The sequence below is a fragment of the Trichosurus vulpecula genome, chromosome 9 (assembly GCF_011100635.1).
Source record: "Trichosurus vulpecula isolate mTriVul1 chromosome 9, mTriVul1.pri, whole genome shotgun sequence".
Classification (NCBI taxonomy): domain Eukaryota; kingdom Metazoa; phylum Chordata; class Mammalia; order Diprotodontia; family Phalangeridae; genus Trichosurus; species Trichosurus vulpecula.
Window position 1 is genome coordinate 23,214,698 of NC_050581.1, and position 16,081 is coordinate 23,230,778.

Below are 16,081 nucleotides of genomic sequence, written 5' to 3' on the forward strand. Positions count from 1 at the left end.
ATTTCCGAGCCGGGAGAGTCTGAAAGGCCGGAGGAACGAACCTGCAGGCTCGGAGAGTGCTCGGTGCGGAGCTGCTCCAGACCAAGGCGGAAGCGGCCAGCCGGGAAATCCACGTGGGAGACGGGCTGGGAGAAAGCTGGGCGCCCGAAACCGGCAGAGATCCCCAGGCCTCCCAACACAGGACGGCAGTCTGTGGGAGCGACGAGAGGCAGCGCAACTCCACCAGCCGTGAAAACACCCACTCCTGACGCTTGCAAAACCCAAGAACTCGGCTTCTTGAACTTCCGGAAGACTCAATGGCCAGGTAAATGGCTCTAATCCCTCCCCTCCCCACCCAGAGAATTCCTCGGGAAAAAAAAAAAGAGAACTGAAACAGAGGAGAGAGTAGTGGGGCCTCACAGGACAAATACTAGAAGCAGGGGTCAACGCCAGGAGCCCAGAAGTAACCTTGCTCCCCCAGGGGAAGTGCCAGACATCAGCTCAAACAACAAACAGCTGAGACCATTGCTGAAAAGCAAGTGCTGGAGAGCACCCACAGGGAGTGAGACGCCAGGGAGCCAGACCCCTCCCCAACACCTCAGGAAACTGAAGGTTATAATTCTAGACTCACAATCCCCAGAATAAGAAAGCTGGGACAGAGAGCCCAAAGATAGAAATTCGTTGTAATGCCAGGAAAAGGGAAAACAACAAACATGAAGAAGAATACAAAAAAACCGAGGACAATAGATTCTTTTTATGGAGACAGGCAGGATCAAAATATCGATATGGAGGATGGCATTGACACGGTAGATACATCAGATACCTCAAAAGCTAATATGAACTGGTCTCCAGCCCAAAAAGCACTGCTGGAAGAGCTAAAGGAGGATTTTAAAAACCAAATTAGGGAGGTAAAAGAAAACATGGAAAAAATGGAAAAGTCCCTAAAGAATAAGATTGGCGAAATGGCTACGGAGATACAGAATCTAAAGAGAGAAAATGACACCCTGAGAGGTGAAATCAACCAATTGATAATGGAGGCTCAAAAGCAAAATGTAAACACAAACATTTTAGAAAACAATTTGGAATTATGCCCAAAGTGCTATGCAATTTTGCTTACACTTTGACTCTGAAATACCATTATGAGGTCTGTATAACAAGGAGATGACAGGAAAAGGAAAAGGACCTATAGGTAGAAAAATATTGATAACAGCTCTTTTGGTGGAAGCAAAGAATTTGAAATTAAGGGGATGGCATTCAATTGGGGAAGGGCTAACCAATTTGTAGTATGTGACTGTGATGGGATACTATTGGTCAATAAGAAATGGGAAGCAGGATGATTTCAGGAAATATCTGAGAAGACTTATATGCAATGATACAAAGTGAAATGACCAGAGCCAGGAGATCATTGTGCAAAGTAACAGCAATATCATAAAATGATCAATTGTGAACGACTAATGTATCCTCCGATGAACAATACTACCCACCTCCAGAGAAAAAACTGATGGAGTGTGAATGTAGCTCAAAGCATATTTGTTGTTACTTCCTTTTTTCCTATATATATTTTTTAGTTTGTTTATGGGTTTGCTCCACATCAATAATCTCTATCAAAGTGCTTGTCTTCTTAAGGATGGGTGATAGGAGGGAGAGAGATAATTTGGAACTCAAAAATTTTATTAACACAAAAACGTTAAAATTGTTTATTTTAAAAAATATAATTGGCAAAAATAAAATATAGCATTAAAAAGTTAAAATTTGAGAAGCAATCTTGAAACTTTCTATACTATGCCACTTTAGTGAATTGTCCCATTATTAACCCAATCTGTACAGAAAAGAGAAAGCCTGTAATACTACTCTCTCCTTTTCATTCATTTATAAAAAATATCCCTAGTGCTATGGGAATAAATTTCTTTTCTTACCGGATCATAACCCTAATGACTTTGTAGATAAGCTTTACATTATGGTCTGAGGTATATAGAGATTAAGTAACATGCTCTAGGTCATATAGTTAGTTCATATTAGAGGTTTGAAACCATGTCTTCCTGCACGTAAGTAGAATAGTACTCTGTCCACTGCACCATGCTACATAATGTCCAGAAATAGAGAGATATCAATCCTATTTTGTTCTATTATTTCAGATCACATCTGGAGCATAGTGTTCAGTTCTGGGCATCACATTTTGGAAAGGGCTTTGTTAGACAGAAGACCATTTAGACATCATCTCAGGGACATGTATTATGGAAACTATTTTAAGGAACACAGAATACTGTTTAGACTGGAAAAGAAAATGAAGATGTGGTAAAACTAGTCATTTTCTAGCTTCTGACAGACTGTTGAAAGTGATTACGTATGTTTGGCTTGTCACTGCAGAGCATACAAAACTGCAACAACAGGTGGAAAGAGCAGAAAGGATATTTAATGTTGATCAAAGGTAGACAAAAAAAGGCTTTCTATAAAAAGTAGAGCTGACTGGCAAGGAAGAAGTAGATTCAACTTCACTGTAGATCTTCAAGCAATGGGTGAATGATCACTTGTAAAATGTAAGGGATTGTCCTTAGTTGAACTTGATGACATCAGTAGTCAATTAGAACTTTGAAATTTTGTATTTCTGTGAAAATTTAGAGAACTTATAGGTTTTTTCCAGGAAAATGGAAGGTAAAATTATCTACTGAATATCAAGAAAACAAGTAATGTTGCACTTCCAGGAGCCAAGATGGCAGAGTAAGCAGGAAATCACAGCTGCTCTCCCATATTCACCTCTGAAAAAACATAAAATAGTGTCCCAAAATAAATCCTGGAAAAGCATAGGCAGCAGAAAGATGGGGTAGAGTAGTCTTGTAGCTTGGTAAACTTGTAGGACCAACAAAAAAGGTCCATCTTGCTCTGGTAAAAGGGGTGTACATCCCAGGACAGTGAAGTGCTCCAGCAAGCCAGAAGCAAGCCCCACCTCAGCAAACCAGCAGGAGATCTTGAGGCCCAGTGTGGTGGAGAAGACAAATACCAAACCAGTACAGCTCATGTGCCTTAGCATAGTGAAAGGGAACTCACAGACTCCAGCTTGGAGAATCACCATGTGCCTCAGCACAGCCCAGGGTGTATGACCATTCTTCAGCTGCTGGACTTCCATCTGCTTCTGCACAGCCCCAGCCAGTCAGGTGTCCTCCAATAACCTGACCTCTTGGTGCTTCAGTGCCACCTAGGGAATAAAAACATCTTCCAGGAACCAAACCTTCATGTGTTTCAGTGTAGCCTCAGGGAAATAGAGAAAGCCCTACCTGGTGTCAGCACATGTCAGACACCATCACTAGGACCCTACTCAGCACCAGGCTCCTACAACTTCCAGCTGCCAGAACCTGAGGCCCAAGCACACAAAGCTGCTGACCAGACCCCTAGCTCCAGAACAAGAGGTTTGAGATAGTGCCCCATGAGCCCCAGAAGCAGAGTTCAACTTTGAAAGCCATGTAATAGGAAAACAACATGAGTAAGAAGCAAAAAAGAACATTGATCATAGAAATTTACTTTGGTGACAAGGAAGATCAAAACAAAAACTCAAAAGAGGACAACATTGTCAATATATTGACACCTGAAACATCAAAAGAATATAAATTTGTCTCAATCCCAAAAAACCTACTTGGAAGAGCTCAAGAAGTATTCTAGAAGTCAAAAAAAGAGAGCTAGCAGAAAAAATTGGGAAAGAAAATGAGAGTTGTGCAGGAGAGAGTCAATAGCTCAGAAAAGGAAGGGGAAAATTGATTGAAGAGAACAATTCCTGAAAAAATGCAATTGGCCAAATGGAAAAGAAAAAAAGACCCACTGGAGAAAACAAATTAAAATGAAAATTGCCATGAAGGAAAAGGAGATATAAAAACTAACTGAAGAAAATTATTCCTTAAAAATTAGATTGGGGCAAGTGGAAGGTAATGATACTATGAAACATCAGAATCAAACAAACAAAATCAAAAGAATGAAAAAAGAAGAAAATGTGAAATACCTCATTAAAAAAAAATACTGCCTTGGAAAATAGCCCCAGGAGAGATGATTTAAGAACTGTTTGACTACCTGAAAGCCATGATTAAAAAAAAAACCTAAACAGCATCTTTCAAGAAATTATCAAGGGAAACTGCCCTGATATCCTAGAACCAGAGGGTAAAATAGTTATTGAAAGAATCCACTGATTGGATGGGCTGCAGGAGGCCTCAGGTGACTGAATCACTAGTGACTGTGGTGATTTCTAGACTTCTCAACCCACAAATATCAAAGACAACATGGAAGGACTATGTCAAAAATCTGGTGGACCTGGGTGAGAAAAAAGCATGGTTGGGCCCCAGCCCTAGGGTGGTGGAGGTGGTGGCAGCAGCAATGGTGGTGATAGTGGCAGCAGCAGTGGTGGCAGTGGCTACTTCCAGAGCTCCAGGCTCACAGATGGTGGGGGGATCAAGTATATGATCAGAGCGGAATTGCAGGGATCTCTTTGCTGGCCCTGAGGTAAGATTCACTTGCTTTGCCCTGCTCGGATTTGGGTCACAGCCTGGGTGGCGATCTTGGGGTGAGGAGGAGCCCTGAAGTGGCAGAGCTTGTGGTGGCTGTGGAGAGAGAATCCTTGTCACAGTTCCAAGGCAGATAAGAGGGCTTGAGGTAAATCACAGACCACTGATCTCCTTCTGAAAGAGATTCCAAAATGAAAACTCCTAGGAATATTATAACCAAATTCCAGAGTTTCCAGGTCAAGGAGAAAATATTGCACATAGCCAGAAAGAAGCAATTTGAGTATTATGGAAACACAATCAGAATAATACAAGATCTAACAGCTTCTACATTAAGGGATCACAGGGCTTGGAATATGATGTTCCAGAGATCAAAGGAGCTAGGATTAAAACCAAGAATAACCTATTCAAGGGGCAGAGACACGATGGCAGAGTTTCTTTGCCAGTCCCAAGTAGTTTTAATGACTACTACTTTACAGTACAGTTTAATATCTGGTATGGCTAGGCCATCTTCCCTAGCATTTCTTTTCATTAATTCCCTAGATATTCTGGACCTCTTGTTCTTCCAGGTGAATTTTGTTATTATTTTATCCAGCTTTGTAAAATAATTTTTTGGTAGTTTAATTGGTATGGAACTGAATTTGTAAATTAATTTAGGTAAAATTATTATTTTTATTATACTAGGTTGACCTAACCACAATCAACTGATCTTTTTTTCACTTATTTAGATCTGACTTTATTTGTGTGAAAAAATGTTTTGTAATTCCATTTATATAGGTCCTGGATTTGTCTTGGCGGGTAGACTCCCAAATATTTTATGGTGTCTACAGTAACTTTTTTGTTGTTTGGTTTTTTAAATTTTTTATTACATTTCTAAAAATATTTTTAGTTTTCAGCATTGATTTTCACAAGAGAATGAATTACAAATTTTTTCCCCATTTCTACCCTCCCCCCACAATGATATACTATTTATTGAATCTGACCTTGAAATGTCATCTTAAAATCTCATTTGTTTGGAAAATGTTAATTTTCAGTATAGTTGCAGTTCTATTAATGCTAGACCAATTTTTCTTCCCAATATTTCCCTTAAGAATGTTATTCTTTGGGACAAGTAGGTGGCACAGTGGTAACAGCACTGACCATGGAGTCAGTGGGACCTGAGTTCAAATTTGGTTGCAGACACCTAGTAGTTGCATTGACCCTGGGCAAGTCAATTAACTCTAACTGCCTCCCCCCAAAAACAAACCAAAACATCCACAAAAAAGAATCCTATTCTTCCAGAACAATTTTCCTATTTAATTTTTAGCTATATAATATAATATCTTGGTAGATTGATTGCCATGGCACTAAGTAAATATATTAAGAAAACATAATATCTTTATATTATGCCAATTCAACCTATCCTTTTACAATTAATTTATCTACCATTATTTGTCTGACCTTATCCCATAAGTGGTATATTGCAATTATATTCATATAGTTCCTCGATGCATTTTGGTAGGTAAACAACTTATTTTTTCCATTTTAAAATTATTTTAAATTGAATTTTTCACTTTATTCCAACTGGGTTTTGATGGTAATGATATGTGAGGAGAAAAATATAATTACTTGATGACTGAAAAAAAAATCTCACTTTGCCTACCTGTTTCACTTCAACCGCCCCAAAATTAAATCTCAGTGTTAAAGATCTTATACCTTCCACTGGCTTTTAATAGCCTGTTTTCATTTAATGACTGCATTAATGCTTATGTGTTTCACCTCTCTTTGTAAATGACCTTCATTGTTTTGTACTGAAGACCCACAAGTGTCTTTAATTTTTTAATGAACATTTTTATGTATAAAGAACAGAAGTTTTAAATGAAATTGTGAATATTTGCTACACTTATTTTTTAAGTGTACATTAAATTTTACATGTTTATGAACGTGCCCTAGAACAGTTATCATGCAAATCCAAGAAATTTATGTCTTTCAATTCTTATTCCATTATAATTAAATGCCTATCATGATTAGCATTTATAAAATTTGATTAATGTCCTTAAATTATTGTGGTTTTTTTTTTCATTTTTAAAAGATTTGTATATATCTGAAAGGGACACAATGGAGTCTCCAACTATTAAAGTGTTGCTTTCTGTTTCTCCCTGAGGTTGATTAGCTTTCCCTATGCCAGTACACTATGCCGTTCAGAACACACACACAGAGACACACACACACACACACACACACACCCCTCCCTATACACTCACATCTATATGTATATACACAAACGTATATATGTGTGTGTGCATGTGTATACATATATTATATATATATATATATATATATATTATACACACATGCTTACCTATGTATATACTCACATATGTATATGCATGTATATATGCATATACAAGAATATTGGTATTATTTCATTATCTAATCTGCCTTTAAACAATCTTGTGAAATTAGGTGTTGTTGTGGATGGGATGAGGTTCTTATCAATTGAGTAACAGAGATATTAATAGTTGCATTCACAGCTTGTAAAGGGTGTGAAACCTTGCGTGGCTCATTCCTTTGGTGACCTATTTGCAGATTCTAAAGGGTATGAAACTGACCCATTCACAGTTTGTAAAGGAATTTCAAAGAATGATAGAAGCAATATTTATGCCACTCTTTTAGATGGCGTGGTTGGGCCAAAGTTGGTTCTTTTTATAGTCTTGATGGCTAAGCCATTACCTTTGCTACCCTGCATCAGTTCAGAATTGGGTGTCAGGGACCTGGTTTTCCTTTCCTATTTTTTCTACAATCCTTATATGTAATAATGAGTTGGACCAGAACTTTTATCAGGCCCACCTTCTGCCTTGGTGGTCTAATGCGTCAGCTAGCCTATAGTGCTTTGTTTCTGGCACAAAGTATTGATATTTAGGAATTGACTCTCTCCTGCTGCATGCCTTTGACAGATAAATTACATTGGCTACAGGCATCCTTGAGGCATAGGTTGCCATGGATATTTCTGCATCTACATGCTTGCTAGCTTTGTCTCCTGATGCAACCCCATAGATCCTAATTAAGGATCAAGTTGTCTTGAGGCTTTCTAGAGGAACACTCACTGCATCAAGGATGCCTGGGGGTATTTCTGCCTTGCTCTCTAATATTTGCTGGCTTGATCCCACAGACCAGAGATTACATGTGATTCAGGCCTTCTTGAGGTTCCTTGGCAAGCGGCCATTTGGCCCCTCTCTCTCTTGTAGAAGTCACCTACAAGGAGTTATCTTTGTCTTTTTCTGTGGTTCTGAAAATCCACAGCTGAGATCCCACTGGCTTCACACCTCAATAATAGGAAATTGTGTTGTCTCCAAACACTCCTGGCATATTCTTTACCAGAATTTCCATAGACTTTGCATTGTTGATTGTGTAGCCCTAGACTTAATGAAAGAATTTATTGGCATTTTATCTTTGTTTTTATTGAACCTGTGATTTATCTGGAGAATTTTTTTTTATCTTTGCTGGGAAAATTTTCAGGAAATCTGTGTTTGGTTGCAACCTTTTTTGTGCCATCTTTGGCAAAAGTCATCATGAATAATCCTTTGTGAACTTTGGGAACTAATATTGAACAGAAATAACTAGACATTAGTAGATACAACAGATATGATATTGTGACTTTCTAGAACATATGTTTGGTTCTCCTGTACTGAATGTGAACCAAAGAAGGCAGATGAGATGCTGCAAGGTTTCATAATAATGAGGACCAAGTTATAAAAGGTTAAAAAGACTAGAAACACTTAGATGTGTATATTGTCCAAAAGCTTACTTTGCTCTTGCAGTGATGAAAGTGAACCCAAAATATGGATAATGAACTGGGAAAATAAGGAATCATTAAGAGGCTGAAGGTCAGTATGAGAATCAAATCAGACTGAGTAGAACTGAGCAAGTGTCTATTAAGAAACGTGGTGCCTACCATGTGCCAGGTGCTGTGCTAAGTGTTAAAGATACAAAAACAAAAATAAAAAAGTTCCTTCCATCAAGAAGAGTATGCTTTATTGAATTTAGCATGTACTCATATGTGTTAAAATTTTATACCAAGTAAATAAAAAGTAGTGTTTTAGCAAGAAGCAGTACCAGCTCTCCCAGTATGGGAAACCCAGGAATCAAACTCAGGCATTGAAACAACTTTTATTATTGTCTCCCTTTAAGGTAGCACACTGTTGTCCTAGACTTTGGATAGGAAACACCATGATCCCTTTTCATTACTTATCAAATAATGCAGAATAAATGGACAGATTCACTGTAGGCTTTTGATAATCTTACAGTTTCAGGAAGCTTTGCTTACTTGAAATACATTGAAAATAGATGGGAAGAATTACTCTTTACCAGTCAACCAGTCGGGGGGTAAAAGTTTATTACATACCTATTATACATCAGGCATTGTGGTAAATGGTAGGGATACACATAAAAGTAAATGACAGTACTTGCTCCCGTGCAAAGAAGTATGTACTACCAAGCTATACGCAAGATAACTGGGAAATAGTCACTAGAGAGAAGGTACTAGCATTAAGAGGGACAGTGAAAAGCTTCCTGTAGAAGATGGAATTTTAGTTGGGAATTGACAGAAGAAAAAGAAGTTGGGAAGTGGAGAAGAGGAGTTAAAGCATTCAAGGTAAGGGGTGGGGTGGGGTTGGAGGCTGTCTGTGAAGATGTCCAGAGTCTGGAAATGGACTATCTTGTTGGAAGAATAACAAGTGTATGTGTGTGAGATGGAAAAAGGAGTTAAAACAGGTAAGAAGACAAGAAATGGTAGGGGAGAGCAGATTATAAAGGGCTTGGAATATGAACCATATTATTTTATTTCTGGTTTCTGGACATACTAGGGAGCCTTTGGTGTTCACTGAGTAGGAGCATGATTTGTTCAGACTTTCTGATGGTTTTAGGGTTTCAGGAAACTTTGCTTACTTGAAATACATAAGAAGAAGTGTGAAGAATCACTCCTCATCAGTCAGCTAGCAATCATTTCCTAATTGATCTTTAGGGCGATTACTTCCTAACTGATCTTTAGGAAGATCACTTTGAGCACTTTGACCAATCCATTTTGACAATTATTTCGGGTACACCTCTAAAAAGAGCTTTCATTCCTTTTAGTTGAGAGAATTCTACAACAAAACCCAAGTATTGGGCTTAAAAGTTAACTTTACTGAATTCTATTTTGACAAGTAGCATGGCTTGGAGTTAGGAAAACCTGGGTTCAAGATGAGTCTCTGACCCATATTAACTATGTGATCTCAGTCAAGTCACAATGTCTCAATGCCTCAGGGAACTTTCTAAGGCAGAAAGGTAAAGCATAGCTGCTTATCTGCATCAAAGTAAGAGTCGGTCAAATCCCAGTTCAAAAACCGTCCCCTGGGAGAAAAAGCCATCTCATTAGATTTAGGTCATAGTTTTAGCTTCGGAAGATCTTTCTGTTTACTGATTCTGTCATCCAGCATGTGTATATGCTGACCTATGCCTTCATCTTGGTCACTGAAAATAATCTTAAAACAGCACAGAACCAAGGAAAGATTTCTTTAATTAATTAATTTAACTTTAATTTACTAATGATTTACCCTGACCATGACCACTTTCACAGCAATAAGATTCCATGCTCTAGACAGTGCAAAAGTAATGGGGCAACACATAAAGCTTCTGATTTCTTGTGCTGGATGATCTGTTTTCCCCTTCCTGAGCAATTTTATGTTTTTAATATTAAATTTATTTATTTTCAGTTTTCTTTTTTAAATTTGTTTTTAGTTTTCAACCTTCATTTCTACAATATTTTGAGTTACAAATTTTATGCCCATCTCTACCCTCTTCCCACCCAAGATGACATGTATTCTGTTTGCCCCTTTCCCCAGTCTGCCCTCTCTTCTATCACCCCCACTTCCCCCCTTATCCTCTTTCTCTTTACTTCCTTGTAGTGCAAGACAGATTTCTGTAACCCATTGCCTGCATATCTTATTTCCCAGTTGCATGCAAAAACAACTTTTTTATTGAACATCTTCTTTTAAAACTTTGAATTCAAAATTCTCTCCCCTCTTCCCTCTCCACTCACTCTCCCTAAGAAGGCAAACAATTCAACATAGACCACACATGTATCATTATGCAACACACTCCCATAAATAGCCATGTTGTGAAAGACTAGCTATATTTCCCTCCATCCTATCCTGCCCCCCTTTATTCAGTTTTCTCCCTTGACCCTGTGCCTTTGCAAAAGTGTTTGCTTTTGATTACTTCTTTCCCCTATCTGCCCTCCCTGCTATCATCCCCCCCCTCTCTTATCCCCTTCTCCCTACTTTCATGTGGGGCAAGATACCCAATTGTGTGTGTATGTTATTCCCTCCTCATGCGAAATCTGATGAGAGCTAGATTCACTCATTCCCCCTCACCTGGCCCCTCTTCCCTTCCAATGAACTGTTTTTTCTTGCCACTTTTATGTGAGATAATTTACCACATTCTATCTTTCCCTTTCTCCCTCTCTCAATATATTCCTCTCTCATCATTTTATTTTATTTTGTTTTTCAGAAATCGTCCCTTCATATTTAACTCCGTCTGTGCCCTCTGTCTACACACACATACATACACACACACACACACACACACACACACACACACACATATATATATATTCCCTTCAACTAACCTAATACTGAGAAAGGTCTCATGAATTCCACACATCATCTTTCCATGTAGGAATGTAAGCAAAACAGCTCCATTTTAGTAAGTCCCTTTTGATTTCTCTTTCTTGTTTACCTTTTCATGCTTCTCTTGATTATTGTATTTGAAAGTCAAATTTCCTATTCAGCTCTGGTCTTTTCACTGAGAAAGCTTGAAAGTCTTCTATTTTATTGAAAGTCCATATTTTTCCTTGGATCATTGTACTCAGTTTTTCTGGTTAGGTGATTCTTGGTTTTAATCCTAGCTCCTCTGACGTCCAGAATATTATATTCCAAGGCCTTTGATCCCTCAATGGGAAAGCTGCTAGATCTTGTGTTATCCTGATTGTATTTCCCCAATACTCAAATTGTTTCTGTCTGGCTGCTTGCAGTATTTTCTCCTTGATCTGGGAGCTCTGGAATTTGGCAACAATATTCCTAGGAGATTTCTTTTTGGGATCTTTTTCAGGAGGCAATCGGTGGATTCTTTCAATTTCTACTTTACCCTCTGGCTCTAGAATATCAGGACAATTTTCCTTGATAATTTCTTGAAAGATGATATCTAGGCTCTTTTTTGGATCATGGCTTTCAGGTAGTCCAATAATTTTTAAATTATCTCTCCTGGATCCATTCTCCAGGTCAGTGTTTTTTCCAAAGAGATAGTTCACATTGTCTTCCACTTTTTCATTCCTTTGGTTCTGTTTTATAATATCTTGATTTCTCATGAAGCCACTAGCTTCCACTTGTTCCAATCTAATTTTCAAGGTAGTATGTTCTTCAGTGGTCTCTTGGACCTCCTTTTCCATTTGACTAATTCTGCCTTTCAAGGTATACTTCTCCTCATTGGCTTTTTGGAGCTCCTTTGCCATTTGAATTAATCTATTTTTTAAGGTGTTATTTTCTTCAGTATTATTTGGGTCTCCTTTAGCAAGTCATTGACTTGTTTTTCATGATTTTCTTGCATCACTCTCATTTCTCTTCCCCATTTTCCTCTACTTCTCTTACTTGCTTTTCCAAACCCTTTTTGAGATCTTCCATGGCCTGAGAGCAATTCATATTTTTTTGAGGATTTTGTTGTAGGCTCTTTGACTTTGTTGACTTCTTTTGGCTGTACTTTTTGATCTTCTTTGACACCAAAGAAAGATTCCCAAGTCTGTGTTTGAATCTGAATCTGTTTTCACTGCCTCTTCCTGTTCCCAGCCAACTACTTGACCCTTGAGTTTTTTGTCAGCCTATGAATCTTGTAGAGTAGAGAGTACTTTCTCCCAAGGTTAAGGGTCTGTGCTGCTGTTTTCAGAGATACTTCTGCACAGCAAACTCTGCCGCACTAGCACTCCTTCACCCACAAGAACCACCAACCCATACCTTTACCCAGATCCAAACAGGCTCTGCACTCCTACTCTTATCCATAGCTTAATTCCTCCCACAGGATGGGCCTCGGGCTGAAAGCAACCACACCTGGAGCTCTGGAAGCAGCTCCATAGCTGCACCACTTCCACACCCCTGGGGTAGGGCCAACCACACACTCCTTTCACTCTAGCAGTTTTTCCACTAACCTTTTCTGTTATGTTTGTTTTTTGTGTGTTGAGAAGTCAGGTAACTGCCGCAGCTCAATGACTCAGGGCCCTACTGGCTGTTCTGCCTGGCTCCCAGTCTGGTTGGTCCTGGCATAGCCCATGCTGGGCTGTGCTCTGCTCCACTCCCAGCTCCATGACCCTTCACCACAACCATCCAGGCTTTCCTGGTCTGGAGCCCTGCTTCCCTCTGCTATTTCGTGGGTTTTGTGGCTCTAGAATTTGTTCAGAGGCATTTTTTACAGGTGTTTAGAGGAATTTGGGGGAGAGCTTAAGCAAGTCCCTGCTTTCCACCCATCATCTTGTTTCTGCTCCACCAGAGATACTAGTTGTAAAAATTCTTTCCCTGTTTTCTGCTTCCTTCCTAATCTTGGTTGCATTAACTTTGCTTTTCCAAAATCTTTTCAATTTAATGTAACCAAAATTATTCATTTTACATTTCGTAATGTTCTCTGTCTCTTGTTTGGTCATGAAGTCCTCCATTTGTTTACAGTATCAGCCTTCCTGAGCAAATTTCTTGTGGGTATTTCAGGACCTCCTTTCAGAGGTTTAATAAATTTCTTTGTAAAACCCTAAAGTGCTATATAAACGTGGTTTACTACTACTACCATCACCATCACCTCCACTACCCTCCAACTACTGTAACTACTACTATTGCTACTACTACTACTAATCTACATTGGTGAAGTGAATTTCCACACAAGGAGTTCTCAAAATAATGGTACTACTCTCTGGTACTATACCTGAATCAAAGAAAACAGATGATGAGATGACCTAAGGTTTAGGAAGAGTGAGAACCAAATGATGGATAGAGAAAGATGAGCATATAATTGCTGACAAATCCTGCTCACATTATGTAACAAGAAAAGTAGAGGCTGAACATGGCTAATGGGACCAGGATTATAAGGAAATATCAATAAACTGAAAGTCACTATGAGAATGAAGTCATAGTTTCAGGACCTTCACAATATCACTTGCCCTTTCTTCACTGTTCTTTTTACTACTTCTCCCTTTCCCCATCCACAAACCATCACTGTAGGATGAGGCATTACATCTCTTCTTGACATTTTACTAATAATTAGAGCTATGGCTAACTACTTTAATAATTACTGATTATTTCCCCCAGACTAACATTTCAGACTGCAAAATCATTAGAAGAGCTATCTTTGTCTCTCCTACGTCTCTGTCTCTCAAAGCTAATTTTTCTTTATTATTTAATCACCAAATTGTCATATTCTTAAAGACAAATTTCTAATAATTACAGTGGAGAGAAAAAGAGAGACACACACATACTCACGCACACACACAAACACAGACAGAGACAGAGAAAGACAGAGACGGAGACAGAGACAGACAAAGACAGAGACAGGGAGACAGAGAGAGTAACCAAGAGAGAGCTAGACAGACACAGAAACAGAGACACAGAGAGAGACAGACAGAGAGAGACAGATAGAGAGGTGTTATTTTGAACAAGCTCATTCTTCCTATTCCTTCCTGGAATGCACAATCATTACTCCTTTTCTTAAGAGTCTAATTTTGTCTTCACATTTGGGATTCATTTCTGAATGTTATGAGCACTGGTCCAGTTAGTTTCTTCGTATTTTTACTTCTGTCAACAGACTTCTTGAATAAGCACATTGTTTCCATCCCTCCCACATCCTGATCCTCTGTCTTGATTTTCATTTTTCCTTGGCTCTGTCTATGAACCATTGATTTTACATTAGGAGGATTTGTGTGAGCTAGGACTTAACAAGAAACTTTAAACTATTCTGGAATGAAGAGACAAGATCCACTGTTTGGATTCAAGAAATGCTGGCAAAGAGAACAGATAAACAGCATTGTGGTTGACTGCTCTGTGCTCTTGCTTTTATTTTGTTTTTTTCTCTGGCTGACATTATTTCATACAGAATCATCACACGTTTTTTAATTTGGAAAAGCCTTAAAAGTTTTGGAACAAGATGATAATTTGGAGATTGGGGCCTTCATAAAGTCATATACTTTTAGCTTTACATTTATTTGTTTATCTCATTCTCATCCTCAGTTTGTTGCAATTGCTTCTTATTCCATCACCAGCACAGCTACATTTTCCTGTGTTGGAAACCATAATGGATCTCTGTATCATACAGAGTTTGGAGGACTTATTCATTTTTCCCGAAAAAGTTAAATAAAGTGAAAAACTTTCAGCCCATCAATCCTCAAGCAAGCTGTCCAAGGTGACATTTCATTAGCACATTTTGTCAGTGGATAAATCGTACAGCATGCTCTGAAGAGAAGGTGGAAAACATCCAGTCTTTTTTCATTAGATCCATCCAAACTTGAACCACTGGAGATTACATACAAAAAGCACATGAGACAGAGGAAGCACTATTCTGTCTATAAACTGCATTAATCATTCATTCCCTTCAGAGTGCCTTAAGTCAGTCCCATGTCTCTGGTTAGGCCCAAAACTGGCTATTCAATTTTGAACTGCATGACAGATACATTTCAAGGAAAATCACAGACATAACGACTCCTGCCAAGCTTGATAAAGTCCTCATTCATCAATTAAGAAGTTTCCAAAAAGAGAAGATGGATACAGAAAAATAAGGCAGATTGCACGATAACTGATGCTGATTTAAAAAGAAATCTCATTTTGCTTTTTAAGAATCCCTGGGATTCTACTGAATTACTGGAATAAAGAGGAAGGGCATAATTGCTTAAGGATGAAGGTGCTTTTCATACCTGCTTCCATATGGGATACATATAAGGTTCACTGGAAGACAACACATGCTGTGATTGTCTTCATCAGTCAGTAGTGAAAGTGCCTCTGCTCATTTTGCCAAGTGTGCTAACTGTGGTCTTTTTACACATGAAAAACTGCTGAAATTGGAAATTTTCTCTGTGTGTCACATTTTTGAATATCCCTAAGGGACTCCAAGCTCATCATAAAGCTAAAGTGTATTGCTTTGTTTTAAATGCCTTAATCATCTCATTTATTAACTTTGTATCCAAGACCTTATCTGGGACACAAGAAAAACCAAGATTGATGGTGTCTGGAGTTCGTTTGTTTGGAAATTCTTAACAAAAGAAGATACCAACTCCTTAAGGCAAGGTAACAAATCTAAAGAAAGCTAACTTTCAATATGCAAACTAATTTTATAATAGTATATGAAATGACCAAAAAGAAAATAAAAATGTATTTCCTTACAAATAATGAAACTTCTGAGAAGCTCTTAGTATAACCAAAGAATGTGAAATGATAGTGTAGTATGTGGTTCCAGTTCTACACCTTACTCACTTATCTGACATTGGACAACTCATTTAATAGAAAATTAAAATTAGATTATGAATACAATATAAATTCAAAATGTGCCTCAATTTGCTCATCTGTGAAATTGTGAGATTGAAT